This window comes from Teleopsis dalmanni, chromosome 1 (assembly GCF_002237135.1).
Source record: "Teleopsis dalmanni isolate 2A chromosome 1, ASM223713v2, whole genome shotgun sequence".
Taxonomy (NCBI): domain Eukaryota; kingdom Metazoa; phylum Arthropoda; class Insecta; order Diptera; family Diopsidae; genus Teleopsis; species Teleopsis dalmanni.
In genome coordinates, this window is record NC_051846.1 from 151,473,080 (window position 1) to 151,499,846 (window position 26,767).

Sequence of the window (26,767 nt, forward strand, 5' to 3'; positions counted from 1 at the left end):
AGCATAAATAAAATATAATTCAAATATATTTATAAATATATTTATTATATTATATTTACTAAAATATATTTATTTAGATATAAAGAAAAATAATATATTTATTTAAATATACAATTTATTTAGATATAAATAAATAAAATGTATTATTTTAGATATAACTAAAATATATTTATCTAAATATAAATAAAATGTATTTATTTATATATTTATATAGATATAAAGAAAATATATTTATTTAGATTTAACAAAAAAGTATAATAATTTAAATATAAATAAAATATATTTATTTAAATTATAAGTAAAATATTTTTATCTAAGTATAAATAAAATGTATTTATTTAAATATAACTAAAATATATTTATTTAGATATAAAGAAAATATTTATTAGATATAACAAAAAAGTATAATAATAAAATAAAATAAAATATTTTTTTAATTATAACTAAAATATGTTCATCTAAGTATAAATAAAATATATTTATTTAAATATAAATAAAATATATATATTTAAATATAATTAAAATATATTAATTTAGATATAAATAAAATATATTTATTTAGATATAACAAAAAAAGTATAATAATTTAAATATAAATAAAATATATTTATTTAAATTATAACTAAAATATTTTTATCTAAGCATAAATAAAATATATTTATTTAAATATAACCCAAATATATTTATAAATATATTTATTATATTATATTTACTAAAATATATTTATTTAGATATATTGAAAAATAATATATTTATTTAAATATAAATAAAATACATTTATTTGGTTATAAATAAAAAATAAAATGTATTATTTTAGATTTAACTAAAATATATTTATCTTAATATAAATAAATATAAATAAATAAATGTAAATACGTATTTATTTATAAAGATATATAAAAATATATTAATTTAAATATAACTAAAATATTTTTATCTAAGTATAAATAAAATATATTTGTTGAGATATAAAGAAAAATAATATATTTATTTAAATATACAATTTATTTAGATATAAATAAATAAAATGTATTATTTTAGATATAACTAAAATATATATATCATATATATATATAAATATAAATAAAATGTATTTATTTATTTATTTATAAAGATAAAAAAAAATATATTTATTTAGATATAAATACATAACAATAAAACATTAACATAATTAAACAACTTAATTTCTACCAAACCATAGAAGTCTCTGCATTTCAGTACTGAATCCAAGTGTAGGCGCTTCGCATAACGCCAACATTCTCAAGTAAATGACATTCTAATCGGTGCAGAAAGTAGTAGACCTATTTTAATAGCAATTATGATGACAACAATTACAGCAAATGTTGACCATAATTTCCAGTTAATGACTTTTTGTGTTGCGAAACGTGATCATCTTTCAGTAAAGCAATAATGAAAACAACAGCAATACAGCAATGATAACCGAAGAATTTGGTTTCTGGCTGATATAGAGAAGAATCTATCGAAGTCTTAAGAAAAGAGAAAAACTTGTGAAAATAAAAGAAATAAATTTCACTGAAATTGCCATTGTTGTACCAGTTCGTTGTTGGCGAAATAATGAACCATCATGCCATCATGCAACAAATAAGCTAAGATCGTGGCATTGAATTATGCCGGAAAAACAACAATGAAAACTGAAGTCGCGACGTCAGAAGAATCTCGTAAAGCAAAGTTTAGTTAGCGTTAAATCCAAACTGGTTGAATCTTCACGGTTTATAAAAAAAACTTGCGAAAAAAGAAATTTTTTTTGAAGATTAAAGCAAATATAATACTTCTATAAGATATTGGAATTATTAGTTTAGTGTAAATATTATATTTACTTACGCCCAGTTACTAAAAGTAGAGTGCGGAAAAATTGAAGAGAATGTCTTGTAATAAATTTAAAAATTGAAAATAACGAGTGAGTGAAAGAAGTGACACCCGTTGCAAAACTTTTTAAATAAATTATAAATTTATTTTCGTTAACACTCCAGAAGAAAAGCTCTCCGAGATAGTCGCAGTTCCAGTTTTCATTTTTAATGATTTTGCATTGAAGCTTTCATGTGTCTTGTCTTCTCAGGCGTGGAAGCGCTATATACTGGTTAAACAGAAAATGCGAATTTCCTGTTACACACTCGAATTTCGATTTCATGCGAACTTCAAATATTTAATTCATACATATATATATAAATATATATATTATTACTTTTATTTATATGACATTTTCATTCGTTTTATGCGAGGTCATAACTTTTAATTTTATTTTTCGTTCTGTTTTGTCTCTATCCAGTCGTAATTACAGGAGAAATGCTACCGAAAAACCTGATATTAAATAAAATTTTTAACAAATCTATTTGAAGCAAGTAAAATGTATATATTTTCCCCGCTTGATTGCATTCACTTTTATTACGAAAAAATAAATTAAAAATTAGATAGCCTGAAACATTCGGAAAGGAAAAGAAGTTAACAAGACAACCATTAAAATCATGTAAGCCACTGTTGTGTTTGTCCGTGACCTAAAAATGTAAAATTATTAACTATAAACACAGATGGAAAGAGTTTACTTGGTCGTTTTCTGATCTTAAAAGATAAACAACAATAGAATCTCAAAGGCAGCATTAATTGTTAGTATCTACTGCATGTAGTAGTCCCCTGAGTCTGTAACCAATTTCGTTGCTGCTGTATTCACTTTACAGTGGCTTTCTGGAGCTGCAAACTCATGAATCAGCAGAAATAGGATTTGTTAGTTGCAGTTATAAAATTTTTATTTATTATATGGAAATTATAAAAATAATGAAAAGTAATTTTCATTTCTATTAATGAAGTAAAAATAGCTTTTTCATGATTCTACAATTCTCGTATTAGGAGTTTAAGCACAAGTTAATTTGTTAATTGATTAATTTTACATGTATACATACATACATGTATATATTATACATTTCAACAATTTCAAATTTAAAAGACAAATCACTTTTTTAATAATTTTTAATCTTCTATTTTCTCACTGGCATTGAAATTCAAAAGTTTCGCTTTACACCCTATATATAGAGGATATATGTAAAGTTCATCAAAATCAGATAATTTTAAGTAGCTTTATTTGTCTGCTTATATATCAAAAACAATATACGTTACTAAGAAAACGATGGAGAGACAATGTGCAACAGGACTTTGAAGAAATGAACATAATGGCAAAAAGAAAAACCAAAAAACAGGCTTAGGTCCTACATGGACTGTATAGGCACGGATGATGATGATGAATATGTAGTACTCTTTTAATTTTTGGGCGGAGTTAACAAAACTTGGGATGAGATTATAGTTTCTTAAGCGCTGTGAGTTAGCAACAAATTTTGAAGAATGAGATTCTAATATATTATTTTAGGCCGCTATATATATAGGTATATCGTGTACAATATAGCTTGAGTTTTGAGATATGAAACTTAAAGGTTGTAAATATTGACGTTGATTACATAAAAAAAATTAATGGCTCTATCTACCGGTAACTAACATAAATTTCAATACAATCAGTATTTAATTTTAAGAAGATACCTGACAAATCCCATTGCATGTAAAAAATTCGGATACATATAAGAATAACAAAAAGCTAAAAGCAGTATAAAGTATAATAGTGATAGAGTCTTTAAGGTCCACGATAATTTAAATATTCAACAAAATGCAGAGTTAAACTCATTATTAATTATTAATTATTTTGTAATTAGTTATAGATATACCGGACTTTAAACCTTGATATCAAAAAGAAAGCAATTCATTCTAGTCAATATACACAAAATTATATCTATACTTGTGAAAAATCGAAGTAATAACTTCCTGAGAGTAAAAGTGGAACTCTTGGATAAAAACACAAGAGGATATAAGAACAAACTGTAAATAGACGTCAAAGCGTATCAGATGATTCAAGTGTATCAGACGGTCTAGCCATAGTTGTTTTCTATGAAAAAGGTTGCAATTTTGATCGTATTGTCAATTAGTTGACCATTGCGCCAAAACGTAAAAGTTAGGGCCACCTTATACTTAGTTACTTATAGTTTATGCTGTTTTTCTCATTATTACTCATTATTATTTGAAATTTCAACAAGAGACATTTAGCAGATGGGTTCAGTTATTAATAACACTCAAAGCTCCAGCTAGCTCAATGGTTTATTTAAATGGACGAACAAAGATCCGTTATGTTATTTTCATCTTGAATATAGATACTTCTCCAATAGTTATCCATCAATCTATTGGATAAAATACTAACGTTACATACAAATAAAAATAAAAAAAAAACTGCAATAGTTATTTAACACCCAATCTCCTTCCAATTTAGAGTATAGGGTTCTCTTATACCAGAATATCACCAAATTATTTTGAACATATGAATAGTTTTTATTTGGAAACGCCAGTTTGTCAAACATTAATATTTTGCAGGGAGCTTATATGAAAACTCCTTTAGAAATATAGTCTACATTTATTTCTCTTTTATGAATCCCATTCGAAAATATTTGAACTTGTCACCAGCAAACCATTATTGTCGTTAGAATCGGTACCATACTTGGTGTACAGTCTCATCCAAGAATCCGATTGAGAGCGGATATCATCCTATTAGGCACTCGTTTGAAAATGTTTGAATTTATCACCAGTAAACCATTATCATCGTCAGAATCAGCACTGTCATCGGTCTCCAGTCTTGGCGTCAATCAACAAGTCTGATCCAAAAATTCGATTGAGAGCCGATATTATCCCATTAAGCACTCATGCGTTCCGATTATTAACATATTGTAGGTTCTGATTTACCATACGAATATAAATTGAAATAAAGCATTCCATCTGTTTGAATACTTCAAATATATTTGAACATCTTACGTTTTGAACATCTCACGTATCTTATATATAACTATTGAGTGCACTTGAGTATACTCAAGTCATTCACTATGATTTTTCTCTACGATTGGATATCAAATATTTATAATTATTTAATCATTTATTTTTAAGAAACATTTAATTAATAATATTGTAATTATTTTTTACTTTTTCGAAAGTAGATTTTTATTTAAATTGCAATGTAATTGTCACCTGATTGAGGTTGTTCTGTTTTATTGTTTTTCATTTTTAATTAAAATAAAGTTTTTCATTTCTTCATTAAATACTTTATACTAAAAAATAAAATATTTATTTTAAGTTTTCACTTAATTCAAATAAAAATTTATATAAAAGTGTGCATAAATTAAATTTTAAATCAATAGTTGATGAACCGTTCCAGTGTTTTTGCACACTGAAAGTACAAATGTATCTACATAAGCAATTTAAAATTTTAAGTAAAAATTAGTTATGTGTATTTATTTATATACAAACTATTAAAGTTCATAAAAAACTTTTATTTTTTTCCTCAATAATAGAAACTGTCTTTAATGAAAAACTAAACATTTATCTCTTAAAAATCAATTTCCATAAGTCAACAGTCAAAAAGCCTGGCTTCCTTATATTGACTGCAGTTGGCATTAGTTTTTATAGTTTTGCATGTCCCCGGCAGTGTCGATGATGGTCAACCGGTTACTGGTTCTATTGCACCATACGCGCGCTCATGTAGATTTACGCGCGTACATGTAACCAATTGGCATCGGCGTCGGCATCGGCATCAGCACATGCTAAAGCTCATGCGGCAAGCGATTCATGGTGATTTCCCTTTCCTTTAAAAGCCTGTCTGCCTCACTTGATTTTGTGTCGCAAATGAAAGTAAAAAATATATAAAAATAAAATTAAATTAAAAAAATAAAATAAATACAAACTTGCAAATTCAAGTACATTTTTATTATGTATTTTTCTCAAACAGGTTTAAACTTTAATTGTTTTTGGTTTTTATTTGCTGACCAGCATTTGTAGTATCTTCTATTATATATAAACTCGTAATCCACATTTAAGGCTGCGCTTCATGTAGAGAACCAACAACAGTCAATGACCCCTGACTTTGCCACTTGGGCATGTACCATGCGAGTAAGTCCAGAGTTAACCCGGCCACACCAATTAAGTCGGTAATTTTCTTAATTGAGTTTGTTGGGAAATTTGAAGTTCTTTCTGCATTTTTTGAGAGGTGTGGGGAATCATAATTACTGAAGCTGCTACAACTTTAATTACATTTAGGCAGAAAGACAGATAAATCAGTTCACATGTTTAGCATCAATCATATTTTTACACTTTCAGTTTAATTTTTTTCCCTCACTGTTTAAGTGTTTTTAATTTCATTTAATTTAATATTTTTTCTAGTAATTTTAATTTATTATTGTATTTGATGGTACAAAAGATATATACATATATATTATATATAGTGAATTGCAACAAAAAAAATTTATTTTTAATTTTTTTATAGAATTTTTGGCTTTCCATGTATATATTTAGGTAATATACTAGATGGATTAATAAGTACCTGACTTCACAACAGGTGGCAACGCCAGAACTAAATCAATTATATTGTGTATGTCTGGAAAGCTTTAAACGACTTCATCTGATGTTTGGTTAGCTTTTTGCAAATAATTGAAATAGAACACTTTGATGACTTTTTTTAAATAAAAGAAATCGAATATCCACTGCGCAATACATCGATGTAGATTATATTTCAAAATATCGAAGTTGTTTACTTTTGACAATGAATGCACTACCAAAATACATAAACGCCATCTAGTGCCAACAAGTGCATGCATGCCTTACATAGACTGCATAAACAAAGGGTGACTTTCAATTGAAGACAGAAACACATTAATTTTTGTTTGTGGATAATATGTATAATATGTTATAAAGTATCAAAATTTGAGTTTATCACAAATTTCAACCCAAATTTATAAATGTACAAAGATGAGATAATGTTATAATAACTGAAAAATTAAAGTCTAAACAGAAGAAATCAAAGATATATTTATCTATGAGTGTTATATTTAGAAAAAAACCAATGCCTAAGAAAACTATTAAAATTTTGTCGAATGGAAGCCCAAAGTCAAATCCCTTCGATTAACTTTCAGCAAATATAGTAATGGAATGAGTATATAAGGGAGAAGAGTTTAGAAGAAGAAATTTTTAACAGGCAATTAAAAACTTTGAACTCTGGCACTTCTACAGAATAAAAATAAATATCAAAAAGAAAGTCTTTATATATAAACGGATAATCTATGAAGCTATCTTAATGGCGGTATAGCGTTTAGCAAAAGTATCCAGACGAATTTCGATTATTATAATATAATCTTCCGATTAGTTAAATATAACTTCTTCCAAAATATATTTCTAAGAAAACTGGTGAAAGACCCGTGATATGTAAGAAATTTAGATTTGTACGAAAGTTCAAATCATTAAAAAATATTTTAGGGATAGAACTGTTGAGTTTGACACTGTAAACTCTTATTATAATGCAGATTTAAGTTTATTAAAAACTACTAATTCATTATCATGAATTATTATAAGTATGAATTATTATACTAATTCATTATCATTAGTTTTATATTTATATGGATTTAAAGTGTGATACTATAACAAAGCAATTTTATTCTAGGCAATATAATTAAAATTATATATATATATATTTAATAGTAAATAACCCAAATAATCTTCTCCGTAAGTGAGTAGAACTAGATTGAACACTAACTCTTGGATGAAGACACAATAAAATGATTAATGGTATGTTATTTATTTTTTATATAAAAATTTTCAAGTGTAAGGCCCGACATCTGGCAATTTAAGTTGTATTGCTTTATTAAGCGTTGGATAGGGTTGATCAAAATAGTTGTGCTTTAATAAAATAGATCATCAAAGAGTCGTTCCCGTAAAACGGAATTTTGCTTAAAGTCGGTAATAATTATCTTTTTTTTCTTTCTTCCTCCTTTTTAGTCTTATTCTATCTCTATGTCACATGATTCTGAGTTGCCTTTTTGTTTACACTTGTTTTTTAATTGTATTTTTTCAATTTTTCGCTGGACTGCTTGGACCTCCCTTTAGTTCTTTCATCTGCAGCACCTGTCTCACTGCACTATCTTTTAGACTTCCCATTTTACGGGTTTACCAGTAAAAATGTTTTTCTGACTTTGTTACTATTTCGATTTTGGTATTATTTCTTGAATGAAATTCTGTTGTGCTTTATCGTTATCACATATTTGGACAATGTCACACCCCATGAAAATTCCATATTTTTTTGACTTAGTACACTTAGAAAAATATGCTCTAAACACATAGTAGTTAAATTGACTTAATCATTTTGTGAGGAAAATTTTATTTCATATGGTAAAGTAGATATCATAACCGCTGGTATGGTTCATGACTTCTGGCTGGCAATACGTTGCGTCAAGTAAGAATATTTTGACCTGAAATTTAGTTAAAATCTGGTTAAATCAACCATATTATTTTTTTGAGTGTTTAATACAATATTTGTGCTATTATTTTGTGTAAAACCTAATTTTATGACTTTTCTTGTATATCTTACGAGATACATATATATATTTTTTATTTTAATATCAATTTGAATGAATTTGGTGAATTTTATTATCATTTTTATAGTTTTTAACTGTTTCAATAATATATTTTTATGTGATTATTGTAACATTTTATAGTAATCATTTTTTCAACTATTGCAATATATTATGTTTTTAATTTATTTAATTTAATTATGCGGTAATGGATTTTCTATCGTCTTTCAAGGCGTTAATCTTTCAATAAATTACTTGTTTGCTTTAAGGCAGTCAATGCATTATACTAACCTACTTCATATATGTTAAAGTCAAGTACATTAAACGTTAAATTCAGTTAAATAAAATATTTCATAAATTTTTTTAAATTATTTAATTGATATGTTGACAGAAATTTTAAGACTTAACAGCATTCGAGTGATTAATTTTTTGTAAATTTTATTGTAAATATTTTTCATAATATTTGTTCATGAACTTGATTTCTGACAGTTTTCATCTTTTCAGCTTTTAACATTGATGTCATTTATGAATTAGGTTTCCAATTTCGTGTCAGATTAATTAGTTCATATTTTAATTACATACTAATTATTTATTCATTAAATATAAATAATAGCCACTGGTGTCGAATTCGTCACCTTTGTGAGATGTTAAAGATTTCATCAATACATAATATATATATATATATATATATATATATACCTATTGCTTAATAAGCTTAAGAGCTATTAATACGAGTGTATTTATACACAAATTATAACTTTGTAGATAAATATTTTATATTATATATTTTATGTTATAAACTACAGTCCAGTTCTTTTGAAACATTATTTTAAATATAGTTTTTTTAACCTTTGTTAATTGCTCGTTTGATTATTTTTGCTTTCTAAATATAACTGAACCGATAATACAAATTATATTTAAAGGTAATTGACCATTCATAAATATTGTTTAAAATATTGTTGTCGTACATTTTCAAGCCAAGTTTAATATATTTTTTTTTATTTTTTTTGTTTAAAAACACTTCGAACTGAACGCTTTAAGGCAATTCGGTCTCCATGATTTTTACAGTAAAAACGTTCGGCTTTCCCAATATCTGAGCGGACTGAGTGTCGTTATTTTGAAATTAGCATGTTTATTAGCTGCAAGATATTGTATCTTGCGACCGTTGTTAAAGCTGTGATTTGACTTCAAAAATCACATAAAAAAGAGTTTAATTTGTTAACTTTGTTGAAGAATTTTAACCTTTCAGTCGAGTGTTGTTGTTGTGATGTGGGCTGCTGTATTTTATCTTTTTTGTGACTTTTTGTTGCACTTCATTTTAATTTTGAATGCAATTTATGACAGCACTTAAAAGCCGTTATAAATTGTATTATACTAGCTGTGTAATAGATCTAATATACAATATTTTAATAATACGTGTATTTATTTACTTATTTTTGAAAGTTAAACGCGACTTTGTGAACCTTAAAACTGAGCACACATACGACGAACTTACAACTGCTTCTCTCCGAGATTTTGTTACGCACAGCAAATGAATGGGCTTAAGGTCATTGAGAGTTGATTGGGTAGATATCATTTTTCAATATATTGATGAAAAGCATTTTTTTTTATTCTGTATATGTCAATCAAATTAATTCTAAACCTTGAATTTTTAATCTCCTTAGTGGCGTATTCATGGGAAGAACTATGGCATAGATTCTCCCTGACAATATTATCTAAATATAATAGAAACTATAAAATTTTAATATACATATATATTTAATATAATATATAGTTATACATTTGTATTTAATATACTATATATTTAATATATTATTTATTTAGTATATTATAATTTAAAATTTATATATTTAATATAATAGTAGAATAGAATTTTTTTTTGATCAGGTTTACTCATACCTTAGATTTTTACAACCTTTAGTGGCGTATTCATGGGAAGAATGAATGACATACCATAGATTCTTTCTGACAATATTATCCAAAGATAATAAAAACTATACAATTCTAAGATATATATTTAATATAATATATAGTTAATATATTTGTATTTAATATATTATATAATTAATATTATATATTTAATATATATATATAAATATATTCAATATATTTATTATAATAGTACTAATATTAACTAGAATTTTTAATCATGTATAGTTAGGAACATTGATGAAATTGTTCACCTTTTAAGTCTATGAAAAAGAAATATGATATTTGATATATGATATTAATTTCAAATTAAAATTAAATTTTTGTTGTTGCTTCTTCATTACTCTTCCAACCCTTCTAGTTTCTTTTCTTCATAAGACGCGTCATATTCGACAAAAAAAAAATTAATCTGAAAAAAGAAAAATAATTTGTAATCCATCCAATCCGTCGATACATTGCCTTAAATGTCAATACGTATATAATTTGGCAAACGGTTTTTTTTTGTAACAGTGGATGAAGCATCGAAATCCACCGTGTGACACTTGTATCCACTAAACCACCTCTTAGGAATGAATGGAAAAGATTTCCACAGCATTTTGAAAACTTAATTTCAGTAATCAGGGGAGAGAGGAGAAAAAATAGACTTAGTACCTAGGCGAACGGTAAAAAATCGTTTAATAATATGGTCTAATACACCTCACTCTTGCTACAATCTTGGGTACACCACGGATTCCTTTTAAAAAATTTCATAATAAAATAGTTTTCTAATATATATATTTTTTAATGATAAAAATATGTAAAATAAATGAAATTTTATAATTAATTTATATATATTTTTTATTAATGTAATTTTTTGCTTTGCAATTCGTTTTTTATATGTTAAATAAATACTATATAAATACAATATGAATTAATATAATATGTTAAACTTACAATTTACAGTTCAGTAATAAAATATGAAAATTTAATTTCAGTTAATTTATATACTAATTATGTGATTACTAATTACATTATTATTACTTATTTTATGTTGTATGTAATTATTTGATTACATAGTTATATTCAACGCTGACGATTACAACATATTCATAATAAAATGTTTATAATGATACTCCTCATCTTTACGAGGAAATCTTTACATTCCAACATAAAATAGATGCTCATGGCGATAATATGTGTGTTTTCTGTTACATCAACAAATTAAAAACCTATCAGATGTTCATCTTCTGTAATATGGCCTCTATATACATATTTAGAGGATCTTGTCTCAATGCACTACTGTTTTAAAAAATCTTTTTAAAAAAATTTAAAACTTTTTTGTAAGCCCGTATCTTACTAAAAGGGGATTATATCGAAAAGTAATGAACAGAAAATTTACCATAATAATATTCCTATCCATGTTGGGCATACATTTTTTTCGAACTTTCCTCTTCTAATTTGTTCGATTTTCTAAAACAAATCCGCTTCCTTCACTATATAATATTTGTTTTTAATTTGCAATAAGTTAAGGTACTTATGTAAAAATATTATTAAATATTAGCCAATATCATAGGCTAAGATTATTGCAAAATTACCATTAAATTTTATTAACTTTACTTAAAATATATTTAAGACTAATAGAAAGTTTTAGATATATATAAATTAATATACAAATTATTATATAATATATTATTTAATTTTTATTGGTATTTTTAATGTATGAGTTAATACATGCTTCCCTCCAAATCTCAAAAATTGCATCTGAAAAAAAAAAAAAATGGTTAATTAGATAATATTTGAATAAAAGTAAAGTATCTTATTTGTATATAAGTATTGATTATTTAATTTAGTTTTTTAAAACAATGTTTATAAATTTTTAATTTTACCTTTAAACTAATGTAAATAAGCTTCGAAAAGGTTTAATTTTGCAAATAAGTTTGGTTTAGTTTGGATTACTCGCAGGTCGGAATAAGGTAAGCCTTTAATAGGTTCCGGGTCACAGGAGAATTTTGGGAAATGAACAAGCTGAGCTTGTTGAGCTTGATGAGCTAGCCGAAACCCTTCACCCTTTTGTGAATTCAACTAGGCCAGTACAATAGAAATTATTAAGGAGAAGGGACATCATTTGCGGCTGGAGTACTGGGAAGACTTCCCAGGACTTAGACAAAGCAAAGCATTGATAAAACTGTACTCCTACAAAAACATTCTTAAATTCTCAAAATGTGATTTAAGGTTTATAACGGGTTTCATTACAGGTTATTATGACCTGAAATATCTCCTTCATAAACTACGATTATCTGCTAATTCGGAATGCAGATTATTCCTCGAAGATGAGGAAGCTTTAAGAACGCACAGAAGAAACTTGTTTCATATGAAGTTTCTGTTATCAAAACAGATTAAGAGCTCTTATTTCGATTTAGTTCTGGACTTTGTTTACAAAGCTTTAAAGGGCTTTGTGTAATCAATAGTGAAATTGGTACAACAGGACTCTTCTGGCCGTAGTATCGGCTGCTGGGCGACTCCACGTCAAAGCTTTAACAATAATAATAGGTTTAGTAAATGATTTAATTATCCGCATTTGTTTAAATGAGTTACGTTTACACTATTGTAATTAAGTTGGAAAATCTGCTCTAATAGTATTCATTTTTATTTATTGATTCTTATTGATATCGGCTATATATGATGTCTTATTATGTGAACATTTTTTTCATGGTTTACTAGTCTTTTTAATTGTCTTTAAATGTCTTTAAATTTGTTATCAGTAGGTTTGGTAAAGAAGACTGGTTTTTACTTTTTGTGAGCGGTGCGGTATTTGGATGGTAGTAATATACCCGACATTCCGGGACATTTCAAAATTAGCTTTATCTTTGCATTTCAATAGTTGTTTTATGTGTTATATATCGATGTGCATAAGCATTTTTGTATAGCTTGAGTCTGTATTGTTAAAATTGCTGTATTTATTAAATATTGTATAATATTCTATCATATTTTATGGAGATGGTATATTATTATAGTTATTTCATTAAAAAATAATATGATTTATTATAATCGAAAACTTATCTCCAAACTGAGTTAATATTTAATTTATTTTCCTTAACTTTATTAATTTATTATTTAATAGTTTCGTAAAGAACCTAAAGTATTTATTATATATTAATATTTTCATGCCGAAGGATAATTTGGTATTGAAAAATCTACCATCAAAAATTTTGCAGTTAAGATACAGTCATTATATATTTTAATTAAGAGTAGTCTCTTATCTAAAAAATAAAATTATGAATATTTACTTTAAAATAAAATTCAAATAATTAATATAAATAATTAAATTAATTAATTTATTTAAATTATTAATTTAAATTAAATAATTTAAATTAAAATAAATAAAATTAATAAAACGGTTCGTTGACCATACAATGCTGTTTCGAGTAGTCAGCCAAACATCAAAAAATTAACTAAAATTTTTGTTGTTGTCTTTTCATTTCTTTTCGAACCCTTCTAACATTTAAATAGTTTCTTTTCGTCATAAGACGCGTTACTTTTGACAAAGAAAAATTAATATTAAAAAGAAAATTATTTTTTAGCCTTCGATGTTAAAAAATTTACGATTAAAAAGTTCTTCAGTTAAGATATAGTCTACATTATTGTACAGTCTAAGATACTTTATTGTACATGATAATTTAATGTAGTCTCTTAACCAAAAAGAAGGAAATTATAAAATATTTATTTTAACTGTTCCGTTATATTATTATGTTCAGTTATATAATATCTATATTGAAACATACTAATTAATTTATTCTAAATATAAAATCTTTACAAAAAAACATTAAAAATTTTGGTGGGACTCATCACAACATTGATTGATTGAATATTCAAATTAAAATATTTATTATCACAGCGAACTTCTGACTTAAATAACCCCAGGGTATACTTAATAACCTTTTGCATTAATGAATAACGGATTAATTTGAATATTTCTAATAAAAATATTAAGTAGCAGAAAAAATTATTTAAATTCAAAAATATGTGAAAAAAATAATCAAAATGAATAATAAAAGGTTAAATGGAAAAAAAATTTGCTTTAGTATTTGATCAATGATTTCTATAAAATTTAATGGAATTAAAGCAAATTATTGAATCAAAAAATAATAAAATTTTGTCAACACATGTTCGGATCGATAAAGAGTTAATTAATTTCATTTTAATAGATGCAACAATTATTTTTTTGAGTGTAGCGAATAAAAGTGAAATTTTAGTTTGTGAAACTAATTATGAAATTTTGAACAATTCAAATCAAACTCACTTATATTTAATGAAAAACTTTATTGTCATACGCGTATAATGTGTGTATATTAATGATGATGATTACGATGCTGGTTGGCTGTGACGATGATGTGCAATATTAGAGTGTCAGTAGTCTCGACATTAATTTTGCAAACAATCAGTTTATATTGCCTTTTTTAAATATATTTTAGGTCTCTGTCATTTGGAAATTATTCATATGGGCTTCATTACGGGCATAAGTGCCCCGTTAGCAGACATTGTTTCACATGCGAACTGTGTGATGGACTGACTGACTACTGACTTGACTATTCACTAAAGAAATATCAGAAGAAATGAAAGCAAAAGTTTACTATTTTATAAATAAAAATATGTTTTGTATGTTTTTTATTTTGAAACACAATAACATTTTTATGAAAATGTTTTCACATTTAATTAAAGCTTTAATATTTGTAATATTTTACCACACAATGGTCTTATTATTACCACGCAAAAATGTAAAGAAAGTTCCCGTGTGTCACTGTACCTTCATTGTATGTACTTTGAAATATTTTTTTTTTCTTGTAATAATTGAGATGAATTTCTGCAACATGTATTATTTTATTGTAATATTAATACATATTTTCTATAAAATATTTAAATATAATTAGTTCGTATGAACACAGTTCAAATTTCATTTTTATTTAAATTAAACATTTTAAGTTTATAGGAAAATGGAAGAGTTTTTATACATATTTTAATTAAAGGAGTTAAATAAAAGTTTTTAATATTTCAAAAAAGGCAAGAAAATCTTAATCCTACTAGGTGGATTGATAAATACCCAGCCTAAATATTAAAAACGCATTTTTTTGGAAAATTATATTTCATTTTTCAATGTAGTCCCCTTTTAGCTCGACACACCGAGTCCGACATTCTTGTAACATTTTGTTACTTTTTAAATAATACGATTTATCAAATCCTACAAAATATATATCAGTTTCCCATTGCACTTCATCGTTTGACGCAAATCTCTTCCTCTGGACTCATCTTTTGAGGTTTGGATACAGGTAATAGTCACTGGGAGCCCAATTTGGAGAAGACGTTAGGTGAGAAAGCAATGAAGATTGAGGAAGCAACCAACGACCACATCGTTTTTTTACTTTCTCCTTCAATCCATCGATCCAATAATATGCAATAGTAATTTGATGGTATTTTTTTTCCTTTTTCTAAATAGTCTATGAAAATTATTTCACTTGAATTCCAAAGTACTGAAGTCAAAACTTTTCTAGCCGATTGTTGTGTTCGTGGTCGTTTAGGACTACTACCATCGGGCTCTATACATTCTCTGGCTTGTAGTTTTCCGTTAGGTGTGAAGTAATGGATCTATGTTTCATCTCTTGTCACTTCTCAACGCTCACACATGTATACAAAATATAATTGATTTTGTTCTGGCGTTGCCACCTGTTGTTAGCTACTTTTAGTCCACCTAGTATTCCAAGGAAATTAAACCTTATAAATCCTAAGATTGATGTTTCTGTGGTGTCATAGTGGGCCCTTATTTGTGTCTAAATAAGCTTTGGTGCACAAGGCTGTCCCTTCAACCTAACTTAAGCCTTAAACATGATGTTAAAATATCCATTGGAAAGTAATACTTGATTAATGTGTTGCAGTAACAGGTCAGCAGATATTTTTCCACTGCTTACAATAAGCAATTTTTCGCCATTTTACCACTACATTCCTTTGGAAAAATCTTAACATATATATTTAGCAGATCTTTCGTGCTTACTGATGAATAGTTTACTGTCAATAAAGTATATCTTTAAAAACCTCATTCTTTTGCAGGAAAAACCTGTGTGTTCACAGAGAAAATGTGTTAAATGACGATTCATGGTAACATCGTGGTAACATTGAGGCGTCCGCTCTTCTACAAAGAACTGCTCAATATTTTACGGCTAAAATATAAAGCAGTGTTAGACCTTATGTCGTCATAGCAAGCTGTACATATATTTACACATTTTTGTAGAAATTTATGGTATATATTGCTGTATTGTTTCTTAAGTTAAATTAACTTGAATAAAATTGCTTTATAATATTTGTATATACTTATTGTAATTATCAAACATCTCTGTCTAGCATTAAGTTTCGTAAATAAAAAAAAAATGAAAAAAAATAATATTTCTTAAAGTATGCATTATTTATTGTAATTTTATTATTATTGTAAATTTCTCTTTAATTCTTCAAACTTCGTAATTAACTGATTGAGTAGGAATCAATGATTATCCACAAGCACTAAGAAATTGCACAAATAACTTTTTATTCAGAAAATTAATAATATTGATTTGTAAGATTTGAATGTGGAGATACTACAATTTTGTGTTTATTGTTAACACATATATAATATCTAATATATCTAAATATTTAATGGTTAAATATGCTTTTAAAAATCAGCAGTTAAAGCACTCGAAGTTATTCTATTGATTTTACTCGCAATTACATGTAGTTAAATCTCAACTTGCCAAAGCAACTGGCTGGGCTCAATATCTTTTTTCAGAAAACAATCTCGTGAAAATGTTATTAAATAAAATATTTGAAATAAAAAATTAACTTTACATTAATTGCTTTTTTAAAGCAAATATAATAAGAATATTAAAAAGTACTAAAAGTATTAAAAACTTTCTCAATTTTCTAAGCACAAGTATGAGGCAAATAGTTGAAAGTGTTATTCCTATTTATTCCTATTTATATACTCACATATTAACATACTTTTTTATTTAATTTTAAATATATTTATTGATTAAATTAATTTATGTTAATGAAAATAAAATTATTTACTTCTATTTAATAACTCTAATATATCTGCTATACTCTGGTTGCTCTCATAAAATGCATATGAAACCTATCATAAAACTGAATTTTTTTAAATTTATTATTATTATTATAAGTGACTTATTTTCACTTTTAAAAAGAAAAAGCTAATAGCACCAATGCATAGCATAGTACGCGGGTGCTGATCCCAATGTTGATCATATGCAGTCTTACTTTATCTGCACACAGATATTTTTGCAATTTGTACAACCTTCACCACATTAATCTCAACCTTTTTTTAGTTTAAAAAAAAAATCACAGAAAAAAATTGCAATTAAAAGTTGAATTATGCAAAAATTTTCATTGTTTAACTATTAAAAAAAATATGGTTTCAACTTTCTTATTTAAATTATTTGAAGTTATTTATGCTCAAACAAGAGTTTAACAACCTAATAACATATGTATATTAAAAAAAATTTTGATTTTTTACTTATTTATTGGATTATTTAATTGGAATCATACTTTTTATATCACATAAATAATCATTTACTGAATTCTATTTATGTACTTATGCAAGGTCCTAGGGTTCTTAAGAAAAGTTGTCATAATTTTCTCATATTTTTAAGTATTTTGTTTAGATGACGTATATGATCTCTTTTTAGAGTTCAAAGTTAATATTTTTTTGGTCTAACTATGAACACCAAATTAAGTTCCAAGATCGTTGACATCTTGCAAACTGTCACCTAGTACTTCCTGTGTCGAACTTTTTAATAAAAAATGGGAAGACTCAACGATATGTAGGCATCTGTTTGCAATTTCGCCACGCTCTAATACAAGGAAACAAACTCTTTCATTGATACGGGGCATGTAGAGATATCAGTCTTGTAGTACATTTACTTACAGGTCATTGTATTTTAGGTAACCATGCTAGAAGACTGAATATCCCTTTCAAACATAAATGCCGCCATTGTGGAGAGGATGCAAATGCACGGCGCCACCTTTTTATTGTAGGAGTTTTCGTTTTTGAGGATCTTGCCGAACTGCAAGATTCACCCTGAATAGCATTATAAGCTTTGCCAAAGGTGCTAGCACAATGGACCCCTTGGGATATATATATGGTGGGACGTTGGGACAGCGCACTGTCCAACAAGTGGCCCCACTGAAGTGAAGGATTAGTCGAAGTAGACCACGAAACGACTTGGGTCCTTTTTCGTCCTTCGATTCTCGGATGTTGTTATTGAGTTAAAGCTGGAGTGGCTTCCGTTCGCATAACTACATCTTTTGTTAATGCAAGCAGTTCATTTGGCTTGAGGTTTCCTGCCAAGTCGTCATCAACCCAATGGTGTCCCAAAACAGTCTTCCTCCTACTTGCCAGTGCTGGACATTGGCACAATATATGCACCGCTGTCTCCTTTTCTTGTAGACATAGTCTGCAAGTGTCTTCCTCAACAAGAGTTATCTTTTTGAGGTGATACTTGAAGTTACTATGCCCAGTAATTAGTGAGGTCAGCCAGCTTAGGGTGCTCCGCGAATAGCTAAGCACCTTTATCGCCTCTCTGGCCCACGGTTTTGGTAACATGAGTTTGGTCTGTCTACAAGTGCTCAACTTGCTCCATCTATTAAGATGAAGTGAGGTTATCCACTTTTAGACATAGGCTGCCGTCATGCTGTACCCCAATGGTATTCTGGGCTCCGGGCCACAGAAATTATGGCTTGATCCTTGCTTGCAAGTTCATCTGCCTTTTCGTTTTGCTCAATACCGATGTGTCCTTTAAGGTCCCTTGGGATAGCCGATGTAATCTACCTACTTAAAGCTTTAGGCATGTTTGTATCTGTAAAGTTTTTTGCGAACAAATTGTTGATTTTAAAAATTGCGAACTTATCATTATTAAAGAAGTTACACTATATTTAATATTATAAAAATTTTTATTAATACGAATATTTTGATGACAGTCTTTATTTTTAATTTTATTTCACTTTAAATTTTACTTGAAAAATCATTCTTCTGGTGTAACTGGTTGGTCTGCGTAGAGTATGGCCTACCCAGTCCCAATTGTGTTGTTAGGGATGAAGACCATAGTCTTGCATTCGATAGCATGTTTGGTTAGAACATTTGAACGATTTTCCGTAAGGACTGTTTAATAAAGACTTGTAGCTCGTTGTTGCCATTTAACGGATCGTTTCGTGATTTTTATCCATATTGGAGGGTAGACTTAATATTTGAGTTAAATATTTAAATTTTAGTTTGACGCAATAACTGGGGTGATCTCCACACTTTAAAAAGCGGTCAAAAACCTATTTTGCCTTATTAATGCGGTTCTTGTTGTCAGTGCTGGATCCGCCATTCTTTGCTATTATGCTTTCACGGTTGCGATTTTTATTTTACATTATATCTTTTTTATAAATATATATATCGCATTAAATTGCATTTAATCAGTCAAATCATATAAAACATATATTTATTTTAGAGTATTCTTGCTACTTTTGCGCTAAAATATCTAGAATGTTATAAATTTTGTCCCACATTTACCAATCGAAAATAAAAATGCACTAAAAGTGTATTAAAAGAGCATCTCGATTAAAAAAATTACAGTCACAATAATCCAACACTCAGTATTCTAAAAATTCAGCGAAATCTGATAAACACAGGCAGATACAAAGACATCAGATCCATCATATTATTAAGCCTCGTATTCAGTTATTCTTAGTGTGACTATATCTAGGATTTTAATACAGATTTTTAATAACAACTCTTTTAGTATTAAATTTAATTGAAATTAATTTTTTGTAGAACAAATTTTAATACAAATTCTTATAGTATTAAATTTAGCGAAACTTAGCTTTTAGTTAATATGTATATAAAATTTTTAAACAAATTATTTTAACATCAAATGTAATTAAAAATTATTTTAACATCAAATGTAATTAAAAATTAATTTTATTTTAATTTTTCTTTTCAGGTACATAACTATAATGCATTTAAATGATCAATTGATTAATAAGATTTATTAACCAAACTGTAAGTCTAAAATTATATTATTGAAACTCAGTGAAAACATGAATTCTTATATGAATAGATATTCTTTTTTATTTTTTTTAAATATTTAATTAACCACAAACTATGTTTAACCCAATTATTACCAACATAAATACTTTAAAATTATCTAGATTCTAGAACAATAAAAAAAGATTGCGTACTCGTATTTCGTCTCAAAAACCAGATACGAGCCAAAATCTTTGATTTCGCAGTAATTGAATTTGTTTCAGTGCAATTAATTTGTGCAAATGTCTGTAATTTCTGTGCTATTACTAATATTTATAGCTACCAATTAAATAAAATCAAATTGAAAATTCTTGATTTGTTGGACGGAAACAACAGTTTTTGCACAAATTTGGTCATAGCACATCAAAAATATTTCCAGAATATTGATTAGATACTCGTATCTAATATACTATAGGCATGAGCTTGGCAGGTATAAATAAAATTGATAAAAAAACCGTTTAGTTTATGAAGTTTTTCATTTTTTGCAACAAATTTTTTTTCTCTTCATTTATTGATAAGCAATTACCAATTTAGTTTATCTTATCATGGAAAAGCAATACACTTTCCGTAGATAGAAATTTCAATTTGGGATTTCATTTTTCATTAGTGTTTCAGAGTTTATTTTTGTAGGTGTGTAATCAAACGCAGTTGGGTAATTGGTTTTTCTTTTGGGCCATAAAAGGTAAAAAGAAAATATTATAAATTAAACATTATTGACAGTTCATTGTGTATATCTTATCACATCAAAGGAATACATAAATATATATTATATGATATAACCACAGTTCACTTTGCATGTCACGTTTTGTGAATGTGTGCACGTTAACTATTTAGAGTTTTTAATGCCAAAAATTAATTTTTTATTTTATACTTACATTTTGTTTTTTTTTTTATAATTTAAAACAATTGCTCTTTATTATTTTAAACATTTTAAAATTTTTTTAATAAAATATTTTCAATGATATTTAATTTCAAAGCGCTATAACTTCGGAAAATAACTCTCCAACTCTCTTTTTAAACTATATATAAGTTTCAATAAAATCGTGTCAAAAACATATAGAAAGTATGAGCCATTTATAGAAAAACAAATACAATATTTAATAACGTTGTTAATTACAAACAGTTTCATGAGAAACAATTCCATACAAAACCATGGAAAACAATAGTGCCAGTCCATTTGTTCCAATTTATATAAATTTATGGACGTAGTTCTTTCTTTGCTAGAGTTTAGAAATCACTATTTCTGTTTGCTATGCGTTTAGTACGTATATGATTCTTTGGATTAACATTATTTTGTTGACCTCTAAGCTTAAATAAACTGAAGATTGTGGTTCTTTTATAAAATCTTCTGATTCTAGCTTTTTTGAAATATGAAGTCTGTCATTTGCTTTTGTCTATTTGACAAAATGTTTAAATAAACTGAAGATTGTAGTTCTTTACCTAAATCTTCTGTTTCTAGCTTTTCTAATAAGAAGTCTGTCATTTGCTTTTGTCTATTTGATCAAAGTTCAGAAGATCTACAACCAGAAGACGCACTGTCAATAAATTACTTTGAATCTACAAATTACTGTATTTTTCTTGAATTATTAATTTTTTTGGATAGCTCTGGTGTCTATGGTTTTAATAGCTCTAACGAATATAGTTTAAATAGCTCTGATAGTAATAACAATAGTTCGAACCATCAGCAGAATCTACATCGAATTAAAGAGAAAGAACAATAATAAACAGATATTGTTCTTTCGGTCTTCTATAGGCCACCCAAAATTTTCATATCGGTTTCTAAATTTTTACATTTTACATTTGGAACGTATTAAACTAAAGTAATAGGTTTGTTTTTGTAATCGCCCTTTGAAGAGAACTACTTACAAGTAGTGAATTCTAAATTAACCTATTTTAAGATATTGAGGTTTCTTTGACAGACATTTTGGTTTTTCAATTTTACTTTATTTTTTGTGTACTTGTACCATATAATGGTTTATATTGATAATACAAATAATATTACAAACATCATTCATCAACTTAAAGAAATTGTAAACAAAATATCTGGTATTTACTATTTTTATAAACCAAATAATACAAAATTATTGTTATTAGTTCTAGTGAAGCCATTGCGTAAATAATATTTTTAATTTTTTCTATCACAAATTTTACAACAACCAATTTACTTTTATTATAGCTTTTATATTTATAGACATTTTATCACTTTTTTTCTGAACTGGGGTAAAATAAATTTGCGAAATTCTGATTGTTTCACTTGCGGATATAGCTTCACGTTGTTTTAATATCAACGTGTCTATTTCTCTGAATTTTAACGCGTTTATTGCACTGTTCTTGTTTATATCTCTCAATTTGCAAACGTTCATTACGTTGTTCATCAATTTCACAACTGATATTTTCGTTTGTATATCTCATCAATTTTTTCTTTCAGTATACTTTCTAACGAGTGTTTTATTGATGTATTTTTTTAATTTTTTTATAACAAAATATCAGTAATAATATTTTTTTACACTTTATTTATTATAATTTAAAGTTAAACAAAATATATAAAATTTAATTTTTAAACTTATCATTTTTAAACTTAAAATTATCATAAGCAAAAGTTTTTTTTGAGTAAAAATCTTTGTAGAAATAGTAATTTTTTTGGTTCATTGGTGTCACTTATAGAGTTCAAATAAGAATAATAATAAATATTTATTTATTTTATTTATTTATTTGTGAGTTAACACTAAAATTAATTTTAAAGATTACTAAAAAAAGCAATTGGTCCTTCGATTTTAAATAATAATAAATATTTTATTAAAGTTAGTTCAAAAATCGGAAAATTTCTAAGTACTTTAGTTACAAATATATAAAACCTTATATATCTTCTATATCTTATATATATATATATTCTTATATCTTGATAGAGAGTTGTGAAATAGTAATTTTATATTCATCTTATCCCTTTCTATGCTATTAATTTACAATAGTCATAAATTAATATATATCTATAGAAATTTGTTTGATATATACCATAAAAAATACGTTTCAGTAAATATATTACAGTGATAGCAGCTATTAAAAATAGTAGAAATATCATTGACAGTCATCTGTTCTAACCGTGCAATTGTTTGAGTTCTCAGTTTTTATTTTTCATACAAGTAAGTGGTTCCTAACAGGTGGTCCACGAAATGGTTTAAAATGGTTCGTGAATCAAATTTAACAAGTATGATTATGTGGCTTATAATTCACCCACTGAGATTTCACTTATTAGAAAATAAACACAAAAGATTTCCAAAATTTCCATTACTTACCTATTTTATACCTTATAAAAAAGCGTATTAATATAATCATACAGTTTATTATTCTTAAACTTTGTGATCCCTACTAAAAACAAAAATATTGTAGTGGTCCTTGGTCAATAAAAAGTTGGGAACTACTGGTATATATAGACCGTTTTCTAACCTGACAGAGTAGTTAGTGCCGGATCTGGTAGCTAAGTAGAGGTTTCAGTGAGTTGTAACGGTATGATTATAATAAGAATTTTAAGAAAAAGAAATTATGTATTAATTTTATTTAAAGATTGATTAATATTATATTAAAATTTATTATAACAAAAAAATATAAATTAATGCACATTTATTAAAAAAACAACAAAAAATTAATTTAGATACTGTGACTTTATAAAAGATATTAGTAAAAAATTATTATAGAATTTAAAATAAATTAAATGTACTGAACTCATTGAAAAATTAAAAAACAAAAAAAAAAAATTATTTAATATATGTAGTGTGACTTTCAAAAATGTATTTACGTAAATAGATTAAACAAAAAAAAAATTAGAATAGATTTAAATATGACTCTTATTTCTTTAGGCGTGCGTAAACTTATACCTTTTAACTGACTAGTTAAGTAAATATTCAAAAATCATACTTTAAAAATTTTTTTTTATTTGTTTATAAAAATGTTAAAATAAAGGCAATAATTATTTCTTTATTGAAGTTTGTAGACCGTTTACATATATAAATATTCAATGAAAAGTATTAAACAAGTTACCATTTATTTATTTATTGAGAATTTCACGAATCTATATAAAAAATCCCATTGATTAGATAAAAATGTTTTTAATTAAAAAATATTGAATGAATCATATTTTGTGCAAATAAACTAATATTCACTTATAATAATTATAAAATAGCTGACTCAATATGAAATATTTATAATATAGCAAAAATATTTGAGTTGTACATTAAGACTGAAAAGTTTTCGGAAATTCTCATTTAAAATTCGCGCGCTGTATATTTTTCGATATTTTAAGTTTATGTAGTTTGGCAGCACTGTCCTTAATTACTATGCCAAAAATGAGCTCGATCTGTCAGACAGTTCGTTTACGGCAGCTGTTGAAACCAGTTCACCTCAGTAGTGCGTTGCGAAATGTCTTCGACGGTCGTACGACCGTCCTGGAAGGCTTTGTACCACTCATAAACTTGAGTTTTCGATAAAACTGATTCCCCATAAGCCTTTTGTAGCATTCGCAACGATTCTGCACACGAAATTTCGTTCGAAACACAAAATTTGATGCAAACTCTTTGTTCAATATTTTTTTCCATTGTTTTTTTCGCAACGCCCTACTGAGGTGAACTGGTTTCAACAGCTGCCGTAAACGAACTGTCTGACAGATCGCGCTCATTTTTGGCATAGTAATTAAGGACAGTGCTGCCAAACTACATAAACTTAAAATATCGGAAAATATACAGCGCGCGAATTTTAAATGAGAATTTCCGAAAGCTTTTCGGTCTTAATGTATAATTTTTGTAATATATATATAAATATATATATGTTTGTAATTATTATAACATTAGGAAAATATTATTTAATTCCATAAAAGATAAAAAAAAAAGTATTTTCAAAAGAAAATAGAAAACATTTACAAAAGTTAAACAGTAAAATTGCATCATTAAATGAAAAATATATTAACAAAGTCGGTCTGTAGCTCTCGGTAATTATTGAAATAATTTCACCGTTACCTCAAGCATTTCCATCATTAACATTTTTTCTCTTATTAATATTTTTATATCATCTTTTGAAACATTTAAGCCAAACCATTTAAGAGCCCAGATAAGTGGCAGCTCGTAATTCTACATTAATTGTTATTATTTAATCTTATTATGCTTCCGCTTTTTAAGTAAATTGCACTATATTACATTAATGTTATCATAAGTAACATGCACTTCACATATTTTAATTACTTTCTTTTAAAAAATATGATTACATATATTATAAGTGTTATTATAAGTTTATATACAGTTAGTTATATTATATATAATTCATTTTTTGGTACCTCTTGTTAAGTTTCATATTAAATCTATTATCATTGTATCAATCATTATAATTGTTTTCTTATTATTGTATTATTATTGTCAATTATTATAATTGTATTTTTATTAGTGCATTAATTATATGTGTACATAAGTACCTAAATTAGTTCTTATGTTGTTTTTGTTGTTGGTGTTTATTTGTGTTATCAAACATTTAGCAATGTTGCTGGCTCTCACAACTAAATATTCGCACGCTAGCAGCGTGCCAGACGTAACATGATCATCTTCACACGCCACTGTGCAAGGTTGATAAGCATTATGTTCAATTTCTTTTATCGTGTGTTCGTTGTGAGTTGCAGCAATAGGCAAGCCGCTGCGACAATTCTGTTGTTCCCACAGGTGCAATATGAGTTGGCGCATGGCTTCAGTGATAACACATTTAAGTCACCAAATTTGTGAAGCAGGTTGATATATGGCAAAATACATATATCAGCTTGCTGATTGCATTAAATAGTATAAGCATAGGTAATGCACATATTTCCCACGAACGCCCTTGGCCTTGAATGTTCAAAGTCCATCGGATAACAAATCGTGGGAACTGGGTGCATTTCCTCCTTTACCATAAGCTTAGTGTTAAGAATTTTGTATAAAAGCACAACATTTTTAATAAACATTTGATTCAATTTAACAACCTGAATACAACCAAGTGTTTTCTTTTGGTTTAAGTGCCTAAAAGAACCTTGAGCAAAGTCGGTTTATGTGCCGAATTTGAAAATCAATAATAAAAATAAAATAAACAAATAAATATCTATATATATATTCACATATATATCTAGATATCTATAAATTACGTAACTGGTTTATGTGCCGGATTACGTAAGTGAATTACTAAGCTGGTTAAAGTGCCGGATTAGTGAATCCGTATCAGACTAGATACGGAGGATAACATATCGTGAAAAGCTAAGCTGGTTCAAGTGCCGGATTAGCTTAAGTCCGTATCAAACTAGGTACGGATCATAACA

General features: G+C 26.6%; 1 protein-coding gene across 2 annotated transcripts in view; it reads right to left on the minus strand.

The window, feature by feature from the left end:
* LOC119669365 overlaps positions 1–26,767 on the minus strand; it is a 141,799-nt gene that overhangs the window by 114,305 nt on the left and 727 nt on the right. The window lies entirely within an intron of this gene.